Raw genomic sequence first — 24,477 nt, forward strand, 5'->3', positions numbered from 1 at the left:
GGGCACCAAAAATCCCAAGTGCTCCCATATTACAGTCAGAAACTTATCCTAAAACGGGATTTCTTAAATTATCTGACATTGTGGACTGGATATTCACAGCTTTCAACATTGCCGATCCTCTGAAAAGTTGCTGGTTGCTATTCTACCAACAGTAAGAACATTTTTAAAACAGTTGACTGAACAATGGCCCCTGCTTGCAGCGATCGTATCCTTCGATGGCTAGCTTATTAAACGGAATCACGGATCTGATCACTGTTTTACAGTGGAACTGCAGAAGTATTATCCCCAAAATTGGTTCATTCAGTCACTTGCTAGATTACAATCATTGTGATGCCTTTTACCTATGTGAAACATCTACTTCTAATATAAACCTCAAATTCCACGATTTTAACAGTATCCGCTTGGATCGAGGAGACTCATATGGAGGGGTACTTTTAGGGATCAAAAAGTGCTACTCCTTCAATCGAATCAATCTCCCTTCGACGCCAGGCATTGAAGTTGTCGCTTGTCAAACAACAATCAAAGGCAAAGATCTTTGCATTGCTTCTATTTACATTCCTCCTAGGGCCATTATGGGATATCGAAGACTCTCTAACGTGATTGAACGCCTTCCCTCGCCCCGCCTGCTTCTTGGAGACTTTAACTCTCACGGTACAGAGTGGGGATGTCTGTACGACGATAATCAACCCTTGACAATTCAAGACCTTTGTGATAACTTCAATATGACAATTCCGAACACAGGGGAAATGACACGGATTCCTAGACCACCAGCTCAAACAAGTGCACTGGACATATCTCTAGGCTCGACAACACTACGGTTAGATTGCAAGTGGAAAGTAATATCTGATCCCCACGGTAGTGACCACCTGCCGATTGAAATTGCAATCACAACTCGTTCAAGACCTTCGGAACCAATCAATGTTTCCTATGACCTCACACGAAACATTGATAGGAAGAGCTACGCTGCTGAGATATCCAAAACTATCGATTCAACACAGATTCTTCCCCCGGAGGAAGAGTATAAGTTTTTGTCCAACTCGATTCTCGATATCGCGATTCAAACTCAGACGAAACGAGTACCCGACGGGAACACCCAAAAACGTTCTCCCAACCCGTGGTGGGACAAAGAGTGCTCAGACGTGTACGCGGAGAAGTTTGCCGCGTATAAAGCCTTCCGGAACGACGGGTTTGTCGCTAGCTATCGACTGTATGCGATATTAGAAAAGCGAATGAAAAATTTAATGAAAGCCAAGAAACGCGCCGGTTTGTCGACGGGTTAACAAGAGAAACATCGATGAGCACTCTTTGGGGCACGGCCCGACGTATGCGAAACCGAAACAGTACTAACGAGAGCGTGGAATATTCAAACCGTTGGATATTCGATTTCGCCAAGAAGGTTTGTCCGGATTCCGCCTCGGCACAGAAAATCTACCGCGCCGCGTCGCCTTACAACACCGCGAACGAAACACCGTTTTCGATGGTGGAGTTCTCACTTGCTCTCTTATCATGTAACAATAAAGCTCCAGGGCCAGACAGAATCAAATTCAACTTGTTGAAGAATCTACCAGACTCTGCCGAGAGACGCTTGTTGAATTTATTTAATAAGTTTCTTGAGGATAACATTGTCCCACACGATTGGAGACAAGTGAGTGTCATCGCCATCTAAAAACCAGGAAAACCAGCCTCCGACCACAACTCGTATCGACCGATTGCAATGCTATCATGTATCCGGAAGTTATTCGAGAAAATTATCTTGTTTCGCCTCGACAATTGGGTCGAAGCAAATGGCTTACTGTCAGATACACAATTTGGCTTCCGCAAAGGCAAAGGGACGAACGATTGTCTTGCGTTGCTCTCAACAGAAATTCAAATGGCATATGCTAACAAAGAGCAGATGGCATCAGTATTCTTGGATATCAAGAGGGCTTTCGATTCAGTTTCTATCAATATTCTTTATGAGAAGTTGCACCAGCATGGTCTTTCACCAATTTTAAATAACTTTTTGCTAAACCTGTTGTCTGAAAAACAAATGCATTTCTCGCATGGTGATTTATCGACATCACGATTTAGCTACATGGGCCTTCCCCAGGGCTCCTGTCTAAGCCCTCTTCTCTACAATTTTTACGTGAATGACATTGACGAATGTCTTGTCAATTACTGCACGCTAAGGTGTGGTTTCTATTACAGGTGCCAAGGCCGTCGACTTGCAAGGACCACTGCAAAATACCTTGGGCAATTTGTCTGCTTGGGCTCTCCAGCTGGGTATCGAGTTCTCTACGGAGAAAACTGAGCTAGTCGTATTTTCAAGGAAGCGTGAACCAGCGAAACTACAGCTTCAATTAATGGATAAAACTATGGCTCAGGCTTCAACATTCAAATATCTCGGGATCTGATTCGACTCTAAAGGTACCTGGGGATGTCACAAAGGAAACTTTCTCCGTACAATAATCGGAACATGGTGGGGTGCCTACCCAGGAGACCTAATCAGGCTGTACCAAACAACGATATTATCAGTGATGGAGTACGGATGTTTCTGCTTTCGCTCCGTTGCGAGCATACATTTCATCAAACTAGAGAGAATCCAGTATCGCTGTTTGCGTATTGCCTTGGGTTGTATGCACTCGACCCATATGATGAGTTTAGAAGTGCTGGCGGAAGTCCTTCCACTAAAAAATCGATTTTGGGACCTCTCGTATCGATTGCTCATTCGATGCGATATTTTGAACCCATTGGTGATTGCAAATTTCGAAAGGCTTGTCGAGCTTAATTCTCAGATCCGATTCATGTCCTTGTACTTCGATTACATGGCACAGAACATCAATTCATCTTCGTATAACGTTAACCGTGCTCATGTCTTAGATATTTCTGCTCAAACTGTATTTTTCGACACATCTATAAAGGAAGAGATTTGTGGAATCCCGGATCACATTCGCCCACAAGTGGTCCCAAATATTTTCTATAATGAATACCATCAAGTCGACTGCGGCAAAATGTTCTACACTGACGGATCAATTCTCGACGGGTCCACAGGCTTCGATATCCTCAACGAAAATCTTGCTGCCTCATTCAAACTCAATGATCCTGCTTCAATTTACATTGCAGAATTAGCTGCCAGTCAGTATACTCTCGGAATCATTGACACCCTGCCCGCAGACCATTACTTAATCGTTTCGGACAGTCTCAGCTCCATTGAGGCCATCCGTGCGGCGAAGCCTGGAAAGCACTCACCGTATTTCCTGAGGAAAATACGGGAATATCTGAGTGCTTTATCTGAAAAATCTTACCAGATTACCTTGGTTTGGGTCCCGTCACATTGTTCTATTGCGGGCAATGAGAAGGCGGACTCTTTAGCCAAGGTGGGCGCATTAGAAGGCGACACTTACGAAAGACCAATTTGCTTCAATGAATTTTTCAGTATCTCTCGTCAGAGGACGCTCGATAGTTGGCAAACTTCATGGAGCAATGGGCATATGGGACGGTGGCTACATTCTATTACCCCGAAGGTATCAACGAATGCTTGGTTTAAGGGCTTGGATGTGAACCGGGACTTTATTCCTACTTTATTGTCCAACCATTACTCGTTTGATGCGTATCTCCATCGTATAGGGCTTGCTGACAGTAATCATTGTGTTTGTGAGAACGGCTATCACGAAATCGAGCATGTTGTTTGGCTGTGCGCAGAGTACCGTGTTGCCAGGTCCCAACTAATAGATTCCCTTCGGGCCCGAGGTAGATCACCCTATGTTTCAGTCCGGGACGTCCTAGCAAGCCGTGACCACCCCTACATTTTTCTTATCTACACCTTTTTGAAAACTATTGATGTCCAAGTTTAATACATTTTCCTCTCTCATTCGCAGTAGAACCTCGTCAACCTCTCCCTGTATCTGCAATATGGCATTGCTTCACGAGTCTACGATGCATACCTTTCTTTATAACCGTCCATCCAGAACATCATGACACATGTCACAAGAACATCATGACAGCATCGGAGGGCCAATAATCATCCGAAATATCGACCCTCCCCTCGCTTCTGCGATTACAGGATGGAAACCACTACATATCCCCCACAATCATCAACCAACCAACGATAATGTCAATTTTACAATATGTATCCCACTTCCTACCTTTTTCCTTTACTAACATAAGAGGGGAGCAAGCCGCCCCTAAATATGGCTTTCTCTTCCACCACTAACACGTGCGATGTACCTTAAAAATGAATTATCGACCTTGTTAAGCTACCGTATTTGGGCCTAAATAAACTTAATTGTATAAAAAAACTCTTAACAGCGATTTTCTTCGGGTGAGTGTGCAGGTCCAGTGGAAATCGCTTATAACTCCCAAAACTTCCAAATCTTCATTAGTAATGGAGAGATTGCAGATCCGGGAAATGCAGGTAGATCCATTGGACACGGAACCAGAGACCGCCCATCCGAATGGTGTTTCGACTACCCACGGAAGACCGTTACCGAGCGAGATCTTCCTACCGGTGTGAAGTTCTCAGAAGGCCTCACTTCCGATGACGAGGTCAATCCTTCCTGGCACATGGAACTGTGGATCTGCTAATCCAAGCTGCGGGAATTTCTACGCCGACGTATCGACCGGCATGGTCGGCAGCTCTGCGGATGGCTGCTTCAGAATAAGAGACTCGAGCTTCGTGGAAAATGGCGAGTTCTCGATTCAATGGAGGCGGTGATGGCATTTTTCACCCTTTGCGTTGAGAGACCGATTCCTGCGACCGAAATGTCCACCTTGGTGCGACGGCTGAGGAGAACCTTCCCTAACTGACCGTAGATGAAATTGGACATTGACGCCGAGTCAAGTAGAGCACGAGCCTTGTGTTCCCTGCCATGATCATCAAAAACGTTGAGAACAACCGTTTCCAGTAGAACCATACTGCATGCGGTTTGGACCGCCATGCTGACCTGCGGTGGAGCAGAACCCGAACTGGACGAATGCGGCTGTTGAACCGGTGGAGACTGTTGTGATGATCCCGAAATGGCAGGACTCGACGACACCTTGGATGGAGAGGAATCGTGTAACAGGGAATGATGTCTTTCGTGGCACGTACGACACGTAAACTTCGATACACACTTCCTGGCTGGGTGACCGAAGCTTAGACAGTTCCAACACAACCGTTTTTGCGAAACCAGCTCTCGGCGCTGGCGAACATCATTTCCTAGAAATTCTGGGCAGTTGCGGAGGGAGTGGCTGTCTGAACATGCTAATTGACATGAATCTTGGTTGGGCGTATCAGCTGCGTTAGCTGCGAACTTCCCTTTCGTGCCCTTCCGACTCGGCGGGGGGGGGGGGGGAAGGGGGAGGGTCGGCCACCTTCGGCGGTGCCGGCTGCTGCGTATCTGGTCCGACGGAATTGAGGACGCGTACTCGCTGGTACAGGAACTCAACCAGTTCCTCGTACTTGACATCCTCCTGGCTGCTCGTTTTCTCTTCCCATGCTCGCAGTGTGGGCTGGTCTAGCTTATACGACAGCATGTTCACCAGCGACGTATCCCAATGCTCCACAGGTTCATTTAATTTTGCCAACGCCCGTACATGGCGCTGGAAATCGTCGACCAGACTGTGAATGCGCTTAGCAGACATCTGCTTGACCGCTGGCAGCTCGTAGAGTGTCCTAAACAGCTGACGTTTGACAAAACGGCGATTGTCATACCTCTTGTGTAGGGCGTCCTATTTCGATGCATAGTTGTCTTCGACGTCGACTGACTCGAACGGCTTCTTTGCGTCCCCTTCAAGCGACTGTAGAAGGTACTGAAGCTTGGCGACCGTTGGTATGTCCCCATTGGAATGAACCATGGAGTTAAGGTGTCTCGAAATTACAACCAACGTGAGAAATCGCCATCAAATCTCGGTAGGTCGATCATTGGAAGACGGAAGTGGAATCCTGTCGAGAAAGAGTGCTGATTTGCCATCATTGATGTGTTCAACGCGGAGTTGTTTGCTTTTACAGGGACCTTGGAGAGTAGGAAGCCTTTCGCTGCGCAGTATCGCTGCTCGAAATTGACCCGTTCCGCCAGGTGTGATGTCAGAAATTCCTCCTTGTCCAGTCTCTCAATAGCATCCTGTGCCTCCATGAACTGCCCATAAGCCGTATCCAGCGACTCTATACGAACACTCAATTGAAAAGCATCACGTGCAGGATCGTACCGAATGATATACTTCTCCAAAGCATCACGAATTGCCAACAATCCATTGCGCTGGACAAGCCGGTCTCCCAACACTTTCTCCTCTTTGGGTGGCATCACGACGCACTACGAACGGAAACGGCAGTTAAATCGATAACGGATTCCTTCCCGACGCGAACTAACCGTTTCTACGCGAAACCGAACCGAACGAGGACAAAACATACTCGAAACGATTAAATCCTTCCCGACGCGATGAATTGCTCTTCGCGAACACGAAATTCGAACGGAAGTGAGCAGTTTTGAAATCGAACGATTGCTCCTTCGGTCGCGAACTAACCCACTTCTACGCGGTATCGCAAATCGAGGGCGCGAAACGATTTTCCACTCGATTCGCGGACCGTCCACCGATTGCCACAGTGACTGAAGGACATCCACTTTCTTAAAAACTATAGAAATGCTACTACAAGCCACATGTGGTGGAAGATTGGAACAAACTCACCGAGGATTCCAGTCCGGAATCGAAATCGTTGCTGGTTGACAAGGCAGCGACAGTAATCACCAGTACCTTTGTTGTCAACAACAGTTTCCCAATTAGCGTCCAAAATGGCACTGTAGACGCGGCTATCGGGGGTCAACTACCTTCCGATCCGTTCAATAGCCACCACAATGGCCCACTCGATGGCTTGAAAAATGGCCACAGTCCAAGCGCTTATCACGCGACAGTAATCGCGGTAGCGCGAAAATCTCCCACCACACAATCCAAAAACACTAGCCGTCGTATTTCGGCCCTTTCACTTGCGCCTTTACCTTTGCGCGAATATTTATTTTACCGCGCGATCGCGTTCGCCTGAAAAATACAATTTCACTACGGCGCACCCGCTAATTCGCAAACGTGATGGCGATCTTTATCAGCCACGCAATGGCTCCACTTTACCCAAGCGGTACTGTTTCCGCGATTTGTTCACTACCGCACTTGCGGTTTGAATTGCCTTCTATCAGGTTCGAATCTTCGAGCACGAACTTTTGCCGGCCACCGAAGGACTTTCTTCGTTAGTTTTGGAAACTAGCCACACACAAGCGCGTACGGAAAACAATAGTAAACACGGCCAATTATTGTTCGTCACCGTCTTCAATTTGGCCGGTTTATTGCATTGATCGCGCACACCGTTTCAACGCGATCACCGACTGCACAAATCGCAAAATTCGCCGCACCGAATCGTTCACCTTTCGCTAGGGAACTTATGCCTAATGTTTGCAACGCGCACTGAAATTTAAAGTCCGTCCTTCGCTTGGGGACTTAGCCAAAATCGCATAAAATCAAAATACGAACAAAAAACACTAATAAATACGAACAAAAAACACTAATAGCCGTAAGCACAAAGCCGTACTAACTAATTGTTTTTAAACCGGACTAACTTTTAAACCGGCCTAAAATATTTGGTAAGCTTTAATTAAACGATGCTGTCATTTATATGGCTGCGTTCTGATCTGCGTTACACGTCAATGTTAAAAAACAACAAATTCAAGTTAAACAAAATGAGTAAATTCATTCCGATATTTTCTTGCTGTAAAATAGCTTTTCTTCGTCAAATATCTCGTTCCATAGGGTTTGAGAACAATTTTGTCAACTTGTTGCCGATATGTTTCTGAACATAGAACTTTAACGTGTTGGATAATTGAAAGTTGGCCGATGATGTACAGTACTTTGTAGTGACATAATATGCACAAAAGAAAATAAATTGATATACATATGCATGTTTTTATTCAGTTTGAATAGGCGCTCGTCGAGTTGGAGGTGGCTAAATCATCGGTTGTAATTGGTGCCATGATAGTTATTTCTCGACAAAAATATGATTACTGGTTGAAACCCAACTGTAAAAATTCTCTTTGAAAAGAAATTCCGGACAAACCGTCGCTGGATAAACACAGTTCATAGCAGTTAATGGAAGAGAACATTTTTCTCTTGTGTTTACTGCCAACATTTGTGATTGGCGAGTAACGGTTTGTCCGGAATTTCCTTTCAAAGAGAATTTTGACAGTTGGCTTTTAAGCCAGAATTATATGTTTGTCGAGATTTCAAACTTTGATTAAAAAATTGGTTAAAATATTTCAATTTGAATTTAAAATGAACTGTGAGTGTCATTCTAATTGAACACGATACCTATCGACGTGGGGGAGAACATTTATTTTCGTATCAAGTGAATTTTCACAAGTTTGAAATAAAGATCAATTATCAATGAAGGCCTGCGAATAAAAATTATACACGTTTTTCAGCGAGGTTTAAATAAAAAGTAAATAAAGATTAAACAAAAAATTAAACTTTGACAGAATGATCATTTATATTCACGAGCGTTATATTTATTTTTTTTGCACTGTGGCAGACAGAATATGGATATATTTCTATAATGCATCAATGCAAATTGGAACGATTTTATTTGCAAACAAAATTTCTATGATTTTATGAATAAAATAATAAGTATATTAAAACATAAATGAGAGTTTGAAACATCCTAGAAATATCATACTATGTTGCGTTTCGGCTTCGCCTCATCAGAAACCGACACTAGCACATTGTCGGAATAGATTAGCGCCGGCTTGACGCAAATCCCTTAAAACTAAAACACACTATGTGTTTCAATCAAACGACTGATCAAACGTGATGTCCCGTTCGAGCAGAAGTTCTGTTTATGCCGATGAGACACAAGTGAAGCCGAAACTTGTCTTGGCTTAGCAGGCCTATGCGAAAGCACTATGCTATATTTCACCCTAAGGAGGAAAATTTGGTAAAAACCAAAATTTCTCACTAGGGTGAAAATTTGTTGGTAAAAACCAGTCTTTGTACAGGAGGGCACAAATCCTTATTTCATACTATGTTGCGTTTCGGCTTCGCCTCATCAGAAACCGACACTAACACATTGTCGGAATAGATTAGCGCCGGCTTGACGCAAATCCCTTAAAACTAAAACACACTATGTGTTTCAATCAAACGACTGATCAAACGTGATGTCCCGTTGGAGCAGAAGTTCTGTTTATGCCGATGAGACACAAGTGAAGCCGAAACTTGTCTTGGCTTAGCAGGCCTATGCGAAAGCACTATGCTATATTTCACCCTAAGGAGGAAAATTTGGTAAAAACCAAAATTTCTCACTAGGGTGAAAATTAGTTGGTAAAAACCAGTCTTTGTACAGGAGGGCACAAATCCTTATTTCATACTATGTTGCGTTTCGGCTTCGCCTCATCAGAAACCGACACTAACACATTGTCGGAATAGATTAGCGCCGGCTTGACGCAAATCCCTTAAAACTAAAACACACTATGTGTTTCAATCAAACGACTGATCAAACGTGATGTCCCGTTGGAGCAGAAGTTCTGTTTATGCCGATGAGACACAAGTGAAGCCGAAACTTGTCTTGGCTTAGCAGGCCTATGCGAAAGCACTATGGGGCCATGCATAAATGACGTAGCATTTTGGGGGTAGGGAGGGTATACCAAATTTGTGACGAAGTTTGACGAGGGGGAGGGTAGGGTCAGAAGTTGTGCGACGTAGCATTATGTTTAAAACCCATTGTTTAGAGAAAACAATTTAATGATCCTCCATTCCCAAGAGAAATGAATTTAAATTCCAAGTTACTCTTGATGCAGTTTTTCATGAGGTAAATTTTACGATTCGTAGAATTTCAATTTCAAGTTCGCAAAAATACGAAAAGATTTTGTCTGCGGATTTAACTTGCTACATTAGTTAGCTAATGTTGCTAACTAGTAGACTTAGTTTGGAAGCTGAATTAAATTTTCACTTCGGAATCAACCAAACTAAATTTAGTGATTTAGATGAACATATGCTTCTTAGAATCATTGGCAGCTACAGGATTGAGAAAACTTCTCTTCATGCTCCCCTTGACATACAAAATTCAAAACAAAACTATCAACACTATATTTGTGATGAAAAAGGCTTGCACGTAATTTGCTGTTATAATGAAAATGTTGATAAAAGTCGTCAAACATTTCGAAAGGACATGTATTTAAAATAATTGAAAGGCATGTAATTTTTTTTTCATCACTCGGTTGCTGTGCATGGGACGAGGGGGAGGGGGTAGGTAAATGCTACGTTATTTACGAGGGGGAGGTTAGAATTTTGTGACCAAATGCTACGAGGAGGGAGGGAGGGGTCAAAAATCGCTGAAAAAAAGCTACGTCATTTGTGTACGGCCGCTATGCTATATTTCACCCTAAGGAGGAAAATTTGGCATAAACAGAACTTCTGCTCGAACGGGACATCACGTTTGATCAGTCGTTTGATTGAAACACATAGTGTGTTTTAGTTTTAAGGGATTTGCGTCAAGCCGGCGCTAATCTATTCCGACAATGTGTTAGTGTCGGTTTCTGATGAGGCGAAGCCGAAACGCAACATAGTATGAAATAAGGATTTGTGCCCTCCTGTACAAAGACTGGTTTTTACCAACAAATTTTCACCCTAGTGAGAAATTTTGGTTTTTACCAAATTTTCCTCCTTAGGGTGAAATATAGCATAGTGCTTTCGCATAGGCCTGCTAAGCCAAGACAAGTTTCGGCTTCACTTGTGTCTCATCGGCATAAACAGAACTTCTGCTCCAACGGGACATCACGTTTGATCAGTCGTTTGATTGAAACACATAGTGTGTTTTAGTTTTAAGGGATTTGCGTCAAGCCGGCGCTAATCTATTCCGACAATGTGTTAGTGTCGGTTTCTGATGAGGCGAAGCCGAAACGCAACATAGTATGAAATAAGGATTTGTGCCCTCCTGTACAAAGACTGGTTTTTACCAACAAATTTTCACCCTAGTGAGGAATTTTGGTTTTTACCAAATTTTCCTCCTTAGGGTGAAATATAGCATAGTGATCCTAGAAATATATTTTTGCCAACACCCTGTAACTATTTCTGCCGTTTATACGCAATTTTGCTTCAAACTAACTTATGATCATTACAACAACTGACAAAATCTTATACCTGTTTAATTATTTCTATAGAGTTAATTAATATTTTAATATGACGTATTCCATATTTATGTCGTATTCTTTTCTGATTCGCGGTTCAAGCAATGTTTTGGAATAATGCAGCGGTTGTTCAGAACTATTGATGCATATGCCAAAAATCGAAATAAATATATTGATCACCGTTGTGTTCACAATAAATTTCAAAATATTTTGTGTTCAGATGTTTTATGTGATTTTATTCTTATTGGAACATTGCACATATTTAAAATCAATTATTTACTCTTAGCTTAGAGTATTTGTGGAGCTAATTTCTAAGCTGTTAACATTCTGATTCAATTTGCTAACCACGAGTGTAGGAAAATTCATAAAATATTGCATTTTACGATCTATATCCAATTGTCATTTGTTTGGATCTATCCCCTAAAACAATAATTTTCTTCCGTTATTTACTTTCTTCGATGTGTGATACAATAGATATATGGGCAATAATTCGTGAAAATATGTTATGGATTTATATTAACGAATTAAATGGTCCCGCTTATTCTCTTAGCGATAAGCAAAAAGAAAAGAATCAAAACAATTCTTATTGTAGTTCTGTTTTTAATTCACAGAAACAACTTTGATCTGAATTGATTGAATTGATCTCAATTTATCCAAGTCTACTGAAACCCTTTGATGTGCAATTGGAATCAAGCGTATAGAGAGAAGGAAAGAACGAGGTAATAACAAAAAATGCGGGTAGATAAACACGGTAAAAAAACTTTACCCATTTTAAGTATTCAAATTGCCCATTTTCGAAAGTTATTCGAGCTGTCAAAAAATGGGTATTTTTTTGCTTCTAACATTGGGTGCTTTTTATTCATTTCACAACTACTCGATGAGATAATGTCAATGGATATACTGATCTTAATAATGAGTGAAAAGTCATTAAGAATTATTTTAAGCGAGTTTACCTGCAAACTAAGGTTCGTAATGGAACCTGCAAATTACCGGCCTGCATCTGAGTACGTGGCGGAAACGGAACATTTCGGCAATGCTCGTAAAAACGGCTGTTTAAACTACTGAGGATGTTGCAAATATGCACAAGTTTGGCATTTTTAGAGCAGCCAAAAGATCCAGCCACCAAAAATATATCCAGTTGGCAGTTTTATTTTGTTAAGTAGTTAAGGAGACAATAATGTGAAATGAATGTTATTTTATGTTTTTTTAATTCAGAAATAATTCTATTGACAGTATTTTTCATTCTGGCGCGATTTTAATGAATGAATATTTTTCACGCGTTTTGTTGTAACAGTTCTGCGAAAAATAAAGGGTAAAGCATACCCAGGTTGACATACAAGAGCTGTATTCATTTATGGATACGAACTCTTTACCCACTTAATGGGTTATTCCACTTTTATTGAAAATGCGTAGTTTTCGACGCATTAATTGGTATTTTATTTTATTAGTGTAGTTCGACAGAGCTTGTCTTTCCTACCTGATGAACTGGCTTATTTATTGCCATCTTTATTGCGAGCAAAGGGAGCCATATTTATCCAGAAGAAAGCCGAAGAGAGGATTGAAAATAACGAAATGTGTGCAGGAGAAGCATGACAAATTTTTGTCTTCTTCCGGTAACATGATGATGCCATTTGCATTGCTGCGTTCTGATCAGCAATACACGGCTATGTTAAAAAACTGTACAATAAAGTTAATTTAAAATTCACTGTTTATGCCATTTCGAGAAATTTTTTATTGCTCAATAAAATGGAGAATCGACATCTTGTGAATGGGATTTATAACATAAGTATTGTATCAAATAAAATAATTTTTTCGAGCAATTTCATCACAAGATGGCGGCTCTGCAGCATTTTCACCTCATGCGCGTTTTTGGAAGGGGTCCATGGTCGGAAATCTATCTCCCGTGATTTTTTACCTAGCGCCAAAAACTAAAGTTTTTCTGATTTCTTATGTCAATGGCAATGTACGTAGGATTTTTTCGATATTTTGACTTTAAGCGAAATGGCGCAGTTTTGAGTGATAAAACGTAGAAAATGTCATAAAAATCTACACAAAATCGTTAATCAATAAAAAGGTAAGCAATAAAAAAATTAATCCTGCGTACGTGACTGGAGAAATCAATTTTGAATATACTGTGAAAATTTCAAAGCGACCAAAAATCATTTTTTCGAGTTACATTTCCGGCCAGTGGTTTCGAGAAAAACGCGGGTAAAGTTTGCAGTACACATGGGTTATACATAAAAAGCGTTGCGGCAAAATTGAAAATTTCTCGACAAACGTATGATTACGGCGTAAAAGCCAACTGTCAAAATTCTCTTTGAAAGGAAATTCCGGACAAACCGTTACTGGCTGAATACAGTTCACATCAGTTAATGAAAGAGAAAACTTTTCTCTTACGTTTACTACCAACGTTTGTGCTTGGTGAGTAACGGTTTGTCCAGAGTTTCCTCTCAAAGTGAAATTTGACAGTTGGCTTATACGCCGTTATCATATGTTTGTCGAGATTTGTATATTTTTGAATTGTTTTCGTTCTCCATGTTTTGGGATATCATTTTTTACATCCTAAAGCACATTTTAGACTAATAAATAGAAAATCGATTGTTTTAAAATTTTACAGTGGAGTAACCGCTTAAACAATTTCTTATTTAAGATCCATAATTGACTAAAACGTTATTTTGCTAATAATGGTGCATATTATCGAGAACGTTATAGAGTTGTATTGTTAGGCGCTAGCCACTCCAAGGGCTTGAAGAGCTTCTCTAACATTACACTTAGTAGTCAGTTCAGCCAAATCTGACTGTTCCAAATTAAATTTAATGCTTATAGAAAAAGAGTGGAGGCTTACATCTTTTGAAAAGTTTGTATCAGTTGCTGTTCTGCAACACATGAAAAATGCCATAAAAATTATTTATTTGCTTCAGATAATTATGTCGTCCATGGAATGGAAATATGAAATTTTAGCCTGGTGGGGCTTATTATACCATCTTACCCAACTAGTCTACTAACCATGCATATAGAATTTGGCAGACCTACTTTGCTGAAAATGAAGTAATTCAAATTATCAGCACGACTACCCAATCAATCCTGAAATACCAAAAGTCCAGTAATTTTAATTAATAAAAATTATAATTAGTTATTTCCTATAGTCTGCCATCTGTCTGATAATGAACTGACAATTATAAATTTACAAATTGAACCTGATACTGGATGCAGACAAAATTTCTTGGACCAATCGTTCTGAATTTTGCACAGTTCTTCTTCTTCTTCTTCGCATCATTGCCCAGGCAACTACAAGAGCTTTTTGCAAACTGCTAAATATTATTACGTTATAATAACATGTTAATCGTTGTTTTAGCAATAATCGGACTTTGGTTTCAAAGTACTACGAAAAAACCGAAAATCGACCAAAAAATAAAAGCTCCCTTAACTATTTGTGAAATGCTGTGAAAAACAACTGTGCAAATGTCTCAACGTTTGGTCCAGTAGATTTTGAGTTATGCTGTACAGTTTTCGATGTGGCGCCTGACTGAAAAGACAAAGAATCTTTGCATCGAAAAAAAAATTAAAGTATCTAATTTTTTGCCGATAATACCTTACACAACCCCCCTTAAGTTCCGACACGATTTAAGTGATTTTTCCATATTCAACTTTTTGCGTAATTTTGCCAAGTCATTTGTCTAGTCTCAGCTTTCACAGCTCTTTCATACCCTGTGCATATCTGTTCTATCATAAAGAATTAAACGAAAATTTGTACTACAGCGGAAATGCAAATCGTTCAAGATATGCTAGAAAATTATAAATTACGAAACAATACAAACAAGCTCCGATAACATTTAAATAACGATCAAAATGATAATATTTGTAACAGTTTGTTTGCCGTCATATTTAAAAGTGTTACTTAGGCTATATGGCATGGCTTCATTTACAATTTTTTTTATTCAATCTTAGTTTTGAACTCTTTCGAAAGCAGTAAAAATATAAATAAACTTCCACTTGCTTATGGTGTTCTTTGAGAGAAGATACAACTAGAAAAGGGAACAAATTGTGATTATATATTCTTTTCCTCATGTTAAAATAACTAAAAATGTGAGCAAATTAAACTTCACTCATTTTGATAGCCATAGGTAAACTAACGAACGAAAACAATTTTCATTTCTGAATCCAATTATAAAATTTCGTTCGACAGTTTGTTTCAATATGATTCGACTTCTGCTAACCTACAATATAACTCTTCGATGTGGAATTTCGAAATGAGCGTGTAGCACCTTCTAGATATAGGACGATAAAGAACATTTAAAAAATGCATTTAAAATTCGATTACACCTGTTTTTCGTACGGGATAAAACTTGCTTACTTGCCCTCATATGATTTTTGTGCAACATGGGCCATAATATTGCACATAAAGTTCGAAAAGTTGATTCAAATTATTGAGATGTATGCAAGAGGAACATGGCGGCCTTTTACACTGTTTTCATTTGGCTTCAGGATGCAGCCATTTCTGTAATGACAGGTACTAACGTCTTAGGCCGGACTAAACTCGGGCCTAATATCAAAGATAGTACCGTGTGGCGGTACCAACTAGATTCAAACTTACCGCTATAAGGCCACCAACCCGCTGGGGACTTTGAAATTTTATTGCCTACCGACGGCTTTCTTTTCTGCACAAGACACAGAACACAGAATCCACCATCCTTCCACCAAGAGATTTATTTTCAATTAAACTATGTACATTATATAACCAGCCGGGATCAGCTGTGATCGCGCTGGCTTCACTCTCTTCTCTCTCCATCTACTACCTCCCTCTAAGAACGGTTGGTTTCAAAATCGTCCAATGAAGGACGTTCGTTGGACCAATATGGACAACGTCCAAATAACCGTTCAACGAACGTCCATCGTTGGACCCGTGTTGAACGATTTTGAAACAATTTTTTGGACGTCTCAGTGGGCTGCTACACTGCAGAGCGTGCATAGTAGCGTTCGTCTCGTTTTGCACAGACTGAGTAGCTGGCATAATTTTTGAAATTCTAGTTGCAAGGTTGTTATTTCGAGGTGCACTAGAAGTTGATTCAATATTTACAATTTAGGTAATTCAAGTGTAGTTCAATTCTTAAGTCTAGTATTAGATATATAGAAATTACATGCCGAACAATATATATATATATATATATATATATATATATATATATATATATATATATATATATATATATATATATATATATATATATATATATATATATATATATATATATATATATATATATATATATATATATATATATATATATATATATATATATATATATATATATATATATATATATATATATATATATATATATATATATATATATATATATATATATATATATATATATATATATATATATATATATATATATATATATATATATATATATATATATATATATATTAGAGTGGGACATGGTTATTTGAAAAAATAGAAATTGTCTTTAGCAAATTAATTCTTCCAAGAGTCGCCCGTTACCTCCTAAAAACAAATGGATGACTGCTTCTTATAGGAAATTTGTCAAGGAAATAAAGCCTAGAAGACTGCAAAATGATCTGATGCTTGTGGAAAAAGTTTTTAAGCAAAAACCGATTGATGCCCTGAAGATTGATGAAAATTTCACTTTTCATAGCATCATTGCTTCTGACGGTCTAATTACATACAAAATTTTTAACTTTCTCTTATTATGTACAAAAAAAGCCTCAATTTATCTCTCAAAACCCTTGCAAAGTAGCCAAACAGTATAGATAAATGATTTAGACACATTAAAAGAAAATCAAAATAAAATTTCATATAATTGGACAACCAACAGCAGTGGTGCTAAAAAAATGCATATTTCTTGAGCGTTTTTTCAAAAAGTCATATCTGCAATGAGTTACTCTCTTTGTTTACTTTCTCTTTCGATTTTCACAGCGTCAGTATAACACTTTTCACTTATTTTATAGTACAGATCGAAAGACAGTGGTTTTAATTAGCATATTATGCAAAGAGTTGAGGGATAAATGTTAAAGTTACCGAATTATTAACAGAAGAGAAAGTAAACAAAGAGAGTAACTCATTGCAGATATGACGTTTTGAAAAAACGCTCAAGATGTTATCAATCGTCAGAGCATCAATTGGTTTCTGCTTAATAACTTTTTTCTCAAGTGTCCGATCGTTTCGAGGTTTTCGAGACTTTGTTTCTTTGTTAATTTTCCTATAAAAGCCACATAACAATTTATTTTTGGGAGGTAATGGGCGACTCCTGGAGGATTTATTTTGAAAAAGTAAATTTGCCCATGCAAAATCCCATGTAAACTTTAAACAGTGGGTGCAAAAATATAGTTTCACCGATCGATCTAAGAATTTGCACAGTTGTTCTAGGACCCAAATGGTACCTAAAAAGTTGCTCGGAGCTAGAATCTAATTTTTGTCCCACCCTAATATATACAGCAATTCCATGAAAAAAAGTTATACGATCTCTCAGAATTCTGCAATATTTGGTAGAATCGTTCCTTACCGAAAAATATTAGATACATTTCTTTTATTTCCTCATTAGGGTGTCGCTTTCCACATTAGACGGGTTCAAAAAATAGTGATTTTTCAAAAGTTGATTTTTTTTTTAAATTCATAACTTTTGAACCACTGAATTGATTTTCATTGGTTATAGGTCAAATTTAAGGTATTTAAGTGCAGTTTCAAGAAAAAAATGTTAGCTTTAAAAAATATTAAGTTTTGTACGAACAAAATACGCATTAAATGGATTTTCTTGATTGTTACTGCTAGGAGCCTTGAATACTCCATACTTTTATATTTTCATTTGAAAGATCATTCAATTCTACACAACATCTCCAAACATATTTTTGAACCAGATCTAGAGGTTTCGGAGATATAAAGTTTTGAAAATAAAAAAATCTATGTATACACCCCACATGCATGGAAACGATGTAACCGCATGGTAGTTCACCATACACTTCCAGCGAGTCACAGCAGCTGTGAATAAAGAAATCTATGATTTACTTACAAGTTGGGTGCAACATTCGTTTCAACTTGGGGGTTGTCCATTAACCATGTAGAAAAACATTCGGACATTGCAGATCCTGCCCTCCCCTCGCGTTCAAAATATTTTTACCGAGCGTCCACTTTGGCTAGATTGGGAGTGTTGCTCGGAATTGAAAAAAGAGTATTCAACCTATTTGCTGAAACAAAGGACATGCACGCAGAAAAATAATTATTAATCTCAAATAATATGAGGGTTACACCAACAAATTTATCATGTTGTTCTGTGTTCAATAAAAAATGTCTGTTGATACAAATAAAACAATTGTTGACATAACTCTGAATAATTTATTGGATCAAACATGTAAAAAAGTTGAATCAAAAAAGTATTTTATGGATCTCATCATAACCATAAAAGAAACAAAAATACAATTTTGTTGTTTTAATAAGCTCATTTTGTTGCTTTAAACGCTACAAATATTTGAATCAATGCATATCGAACATTGAATCGAGAAAACAATTTTGTCAATTCAAATTGTACCTTTTATTGTTTTAAATGCAATAAATGTTCAAAATAACGCATTTAGAATGTTAAATCAAAACCAATTTTGTTTTGTTGACGCAATTTTATTTTTTGCAGGACATCCTGTACTACTGGAACTGTGCATTCCCTAAAGCTTCTATGGGTGTGATCGTCCCTGTTGAATTCATTCGCGCGTCGAAAAATCCAACTGATTTGTCGTAGCATCCGTTGTACCTTCAAACGAATGAATTGTTGTCAACTTATTACAAAAGATCAAATTATAAGTGACTTTCCACTGAAGAATTTTGTTTTGTTTAGAAGCTTCTCGATTTAAGGTAGAACCACTGTAGACGTACCGGCGCATTCTCGAATAGTCGGCATAGCGACAGTCAACTCACGTAAACCAGCACTTCTGCATGACGTTTCCGCTCGGTTCGTTCCTCGGTCATATGCTCGCTTGACGTCGAACTCGAACGACCTTTGTTGCTTTGGAACTAGTCCACATATCGCTGGAGGGGTACTTTTTCAATATTGTTTTTTTTTTAGATTTTTTGGCAAAGTAGCACATCAAAAAAGCAATTCGATTACTTACGTTCGTTTGAACACTTCAGAATTTGATCCTCCGGATCTTGACAAGGCAAGCGACCGTAAAGTTTTCCAGTTTTGTCGCACGCGTAATCAACTTTCTTATTGGTTGGAACAAACTTTTATGACTATGTTTCAATCCAACAAGATTTGTCGAGTTAATGTAGGAAAACCCTTGGAATCAATTAGTAGCATATTTTTGCTTTAATCACTGATTTTTTTGAAATAAATAATAATTTTGTCGCTCTTCGAAAATCACAAATAACAAAACCTGTAAGATTAATTTAATAAATATTTTTGTTGATCTAACCCAAAAATCCATTTTAGTTCACTAAATGCCTTGATTTAAAATAAATATTTAATCGTGATTGAAAATAAAAAAATAATTTGTAGAATCAAACATAGATAATTCTTTTGCGTGTGGTTGGTATGACTAGCAGATAGTTTTAGGTAGGTATGGAAGTTTTACCTGTATTTCGGGTTTGTTTCAATAGCTTTTGTCGTAAGAAGGTTGATGAAATAGGTAAATTTTGCTTTTGCTGGTACTACATCACTAGCTCGTAGGTTCGGTACATAAAACCAGGAATGTTTTGAAAGATCAGTTAGAAAACGGAGTTTCCTACAACAATAGTTCAATTGAAGAATCTCGTAAAATGAAACGTAAGTGTTCAGTTTGCGGTATTTGGATGTTGAGTACGCGTATCAGAAAACTCACCAATAAATTGTACGATTGTGCAATGGAAAAAGATGAAAATAGATGAGAGCAGCTCCTTCATTTGTTTTTGTTGCTACAATAAACTGTGTGAACCAAATGATCCCGAGACCGAAGAAGCCGTTGCAGGACCATCATTATCTGTGATTTTTCGGAGAATTATTCTTTCGTTGTGCAGGATGCAGTTCAAGGCTTTCATTGGGTGAAAGCTCAATGTACTATTCACCGTTGTGCTATTTATTTTAAAGACGAAGAATTGGACGATTTTCTAAGCCAGATTCAAAAATACACTATCAGCTTTTTCGGAATCCGAATACAATAAAATGGAAAAAAGTTAAAAATCGTTATACACGTGTAAAGCAAATTTTGGGAACACAGTCATTCTATAGTTTAAGCCTATATTATTGTCAAACGGTATTCATTTTAGACGGAAGAAATATATGTTAAATTATAGCTAAAGACATGAAATGGCTTGTGAAAAATAAAACGAATAAAGTTGTCATTGTCACGGCTTGATGCTAGCAGAAAGGGAGAAGAATGATCGCATGGTCGTTCTAGGCGAGGATTTGTGAAGAATTTTTTGCCGGCGTCGACGGTAAATCATGATGATGAGTTATGTTCTACCATAGACCATGCGGTAGACTTGGGTGCAACGCCCAACTCCTACTCTGCAGAAGGCAAAGAATTCTTCACATTTCCTTTCGATCATGCCCATATGAGGCTGCCTAGTTCTAGTTTTCCGTTCTAAGTTTATAACTAATTCGCTCTAGAATACCTATCCGTCTTTCAATTTCATTGCTTTCGTTTCTCTTAGTCTCAAATTTGCCGAAAATAGCCAACAAAATCGATACAGTAGAACCTTGCGGCAATTAAAACATAGTAACAAAAATGTTTTACTTATTTCTCTTTATGCTACTTCTGGATTTTTGATACAACAATAAATAATGCCGAAATATGAACCTTTCAAAACCACCAAGATTTTTATTGAAGTGGAATTTCTAACCAAAGATGACGCTCGGTAAAAATATTTTGAACGCGAGAGTCTGTAATGTCTATTTCTTAGTTGTTAATGGACAGCTACCAGGTTCAAACGAATGTTGCACCCAGCTTGTAAGTAAATCATCGATTTCTTTATTCACAGCTGCTGTGACTCGCTGGAGGTGTATGGTGAACTACCATGCGGTTTCATCAATTCCATGCATGTGGGGTGTATACATAGATTTTTTATTTTCAAAAAATTATATCTCGAAACCTCTAGATCTGACTCAAAAATATGTTTGAAGATACTGTGTAGAATTGAATGATCTTTCAAATGAAAATATAAAAGTATGGAGTATTCAAGGAGCCTCGCAGTAAAAATCAAGGAAAATCAATTAATGCGTATTTTGTTCGTACAAAACTCAATATTTTTAAAGTTAATAATTTTTTCTTGAAGCACTTAAATACCTTTCATTTGAACTATAACCCATGAAAATCGGTTCAGTGGTTCAAAAGTAATGAATTTTTAAAAAAATTCAAAGTTTTGAACCAGTCTAACGTGGAAAGATAAAACCCTAATGACGAAATAAAAAAAATTATCTAATATTTCTCGGTAAGAAACGATTCTACCAAATATTGCAGAATGTTGAGATCGTATAACTTTTTTCATGGAATTGCTGTATATATATATATTCCTCCAGGGGTCGCCCATTGCTTCCTAAAAATAAACCGTTATATGTCTTTTGTAGGAAATTTAACACAGAAACAAAGTCTCGAAAACTACGAAACGATCTGACGCTTGAGAAAAAAGTTATTAAGCTGAAACCAATTGATGCTCTAACGATTGATAAAATATTCATTTTTTCTAGCACCACTGTTGTTGGTTGTTCAATTATATGCAATTTTGTTTTGATCTTCTCTTAATGTGTCTAAATCATTTTTCTATACTCTTTGGCCACTTCGCATAAGTTTTGAGGGATAAATTGAGTCTTCTTTTGTAAATAATAAGAGAAAATTAAAGATTTTGTATATAATTCGACCGTCAGCAGCAGTGATGCTATGAAAAGTAAAATTTTCATTAATCTTCAGGGCATCAATCGGTTTTTGCTTAATAACTTTTTTCACAAGCATCAGATCGTTTTGTGGTCTTCTAGACTTTGTTTCCTTGACAAATTTCCTATAAAAATCAGACATCTATTGTTTTTTAGGAGGTAACGGGTGACTCTTGGAAGAATTAATTTGCAAAAGACAAAAATTTCAAAGTTTATATGGAAGTTTGTATGGAAAATCGGTTAACATTGAAAATAAATTCTTAAAAAATCACCTCATCAATCAATTAATCAGAACACTATATATTTCTAAAGGTATTCTTCTACTAAACACATTCGGGGAACATTACAAGTTTATAAAAATTCGTTGAGAAAAGTTATTAACTAAAGAAGCAGTAAGACTTCAAAACAGGTGGATTTTATTAGTAACCATAGCAACCCTGTTTGAATAGCTATATCGTTATACAAGTGTAAACTAGACTTGCCACCCACCGCTCGCGTATGGCAGATACAGCTATTCAAACCACACTAATACAATTTAATTTGGATTTAGATAATTTGGATGGGTGGCAAAATTCATGGACAGGTTGAGTTATTACTTGCGCTGAGTGCATATAAGGAGAGTGACGACACTGTCAAAATTGGAACAATGCTTATTTGTCAGTGTCATTCAAATCCATGTATTTTGAGAGGTCGTTTGTCCGTTTGGAATGTCACTGACAGATAATCATGACAGCTGTCTTCACTCTCCTTACATACACTCTGGTCTTGCGGCGATCAGATTAGTTCAGAACTCACTCATCGCTAGGGAGACTACAACTTCTGCTACATAGTAGATTAAGTCAAATGTTTGATAATTCATGAAAATGATACTATCAGTCAAGTTCTCATGATGTGCGACATAAAGATTAACGTTGATTTCAGTTACTAGGTAGCACTAGAGAGAAAAAGATGGGTAGGTAATATCAGAGACACAACCGAAGTCAAGTAGAATACACTGAGGCTGTTAATTGAATTCAGCTATTTCGATATTTGTTATGATGTATTGTGCCACGTTGTTGTGGTGCATTTTACCCCGCACAGGTGCGTTTTGCCCTGCCCATTTTTCAATGAGCAATTTACAATGATTTTGAAAAATTGGATATTTTTCATGTTCCTGAATATTTTGCAAAGCGATTGTGATTTCAGAGTCAAATGTTGGCTAAATGATGTCATTAATTAAATTCTCCCAATTGATGGTCTACAGCTAAGTTATGATTATATTTTCTTGGGGGTATATTTTACCCTATCTGCCCCTACATACGCTTGCATTACATTCACATAAAGAGCTTTCGACGCGTTTGTGCAAATGGAATCTTGGTGATACCTCGAAAATTTCAAACGTGCACCCGAGACACATGCGTGGCAAAATTCAAATGTTAGGTTTGTTCCAAAGTTTCAAGTGGATAATTACTCAAGTGGATAGTACTACCTTTACTAACCACATTACCCACCGGCCCTGATTATTGAATATTCCATAACACATATGTATAGTGGGATCAAAATGCATTCGTCTTGCTGAATATTTTTAGAAATAGGCCGCTTTAAAGTATGGCATGTACAAATAAAGTAAATTAAATGCCAAATCAGATAACAAATAGTTTTTGGACTTACTGTAAATTGAACTCACTCTACAGTTAAGAGCCCAGCAGAAGGGCATTTGCACGTAGAATGTCAGCATTAGAGAGTTAAGACGAATACCCTATACATAAAATGTACAAACCTTTACCAAGCATGTTTCTTAGGATGGAATTTTCGCAATAACCCTGTAATTGCCACGTATGATATTAACCAACAACGAATGTAGTGCCAGGATATTTCTTTTAATGGAGCATTTTACTAGTTGAACTGCGAAATAAGTAAAATCATTTAGCAGGACATAAAATAAACCGGTCTTAATGTGGCTGTACAAATCCCGTCATACATGCAGCAGTTATACAATCAAACTGTGTTTATAGCAGCATATACATAGATGATATGTAAAAAGTTGTCCCACATTGCCCCGAGTATCAAATCAACGTCAGAAACATATTATATCAGTATCCAAAAAGCCAACATCATCTTCTTCACACAACGCAACAACCAATGCTAATAAAATCGTCAATCGCACTACCGCTTGCCAAAAGAAAATTAACCAAACGATGAATTTGTCTGAACCCGCCACGCATAATTTAAACAGCGGGGTCTCTCGCACCCAACCACCCCTTCGCGCGCGCACTTTTGCAATCCGTTTATTGAACTCCGAAAAAAGAGCGTTCTGCTTTTTCTGAGATATGTGCTGGTCATTGTATGCATGAAACTGGCACGCCTGTGCATCATTGGATGGAATGATGGCTGGCGGCAGTCATTGACTGTATTCCAACCGAAGAGTTTAAGCTGACACAAAACGTAACAGCTACTACGTCCTTGACAATCATTAGATATTTGAGATATATCATTATCTACTACATGCCGAAAGCATGTACGCT

The 24,477-nt window shown here is 38.2% G+C and overlaps 1 protein-coding gene across 11 annotated transcripts in view; it reads right to left on the reverse strand.

Moving 5' to 3' along the window:
• Positions 1 to 24,477, reverse strand: part of LOC131682841 (cytoplasmic phosphatidylinositol transfer protein 1) — a 550,652-nt gene that overhangs the window by 210,830 nt on the left and 315,345 nt on the right. The window contains exon 5 of one of the 11 annotated variants that reach the window (XR_009304181.1): positions 15,711 to 16,168. The exons of the other annotated variants lie outside the window; for them this stretch is intronic. The gene's annotated coding sequence lies outside the window, so the exon portion shown is untranslated. Of the gene's footprint in view, positions 1 to 15,710; positions 16,169 to 24,477 lie in introns of those variants that run through there. 11 annotated transcript variants of the gene reach the window in all.

This window comes from Topomyia yanbarensis, chromosome 2 (genome assembly GCF_030247195.1).
Source record: "Topomyia yanbarensis strain Yona2022 chromosome 2, ASM3024719v1, whole genome shotgun sequence".
Classification (NCBI taxonomy): Eukaryota; Metazoa; Arthropoda; class Insecta; order Diptera; family Culicidae; genus Topomyia; species Topomyia yanbarensis.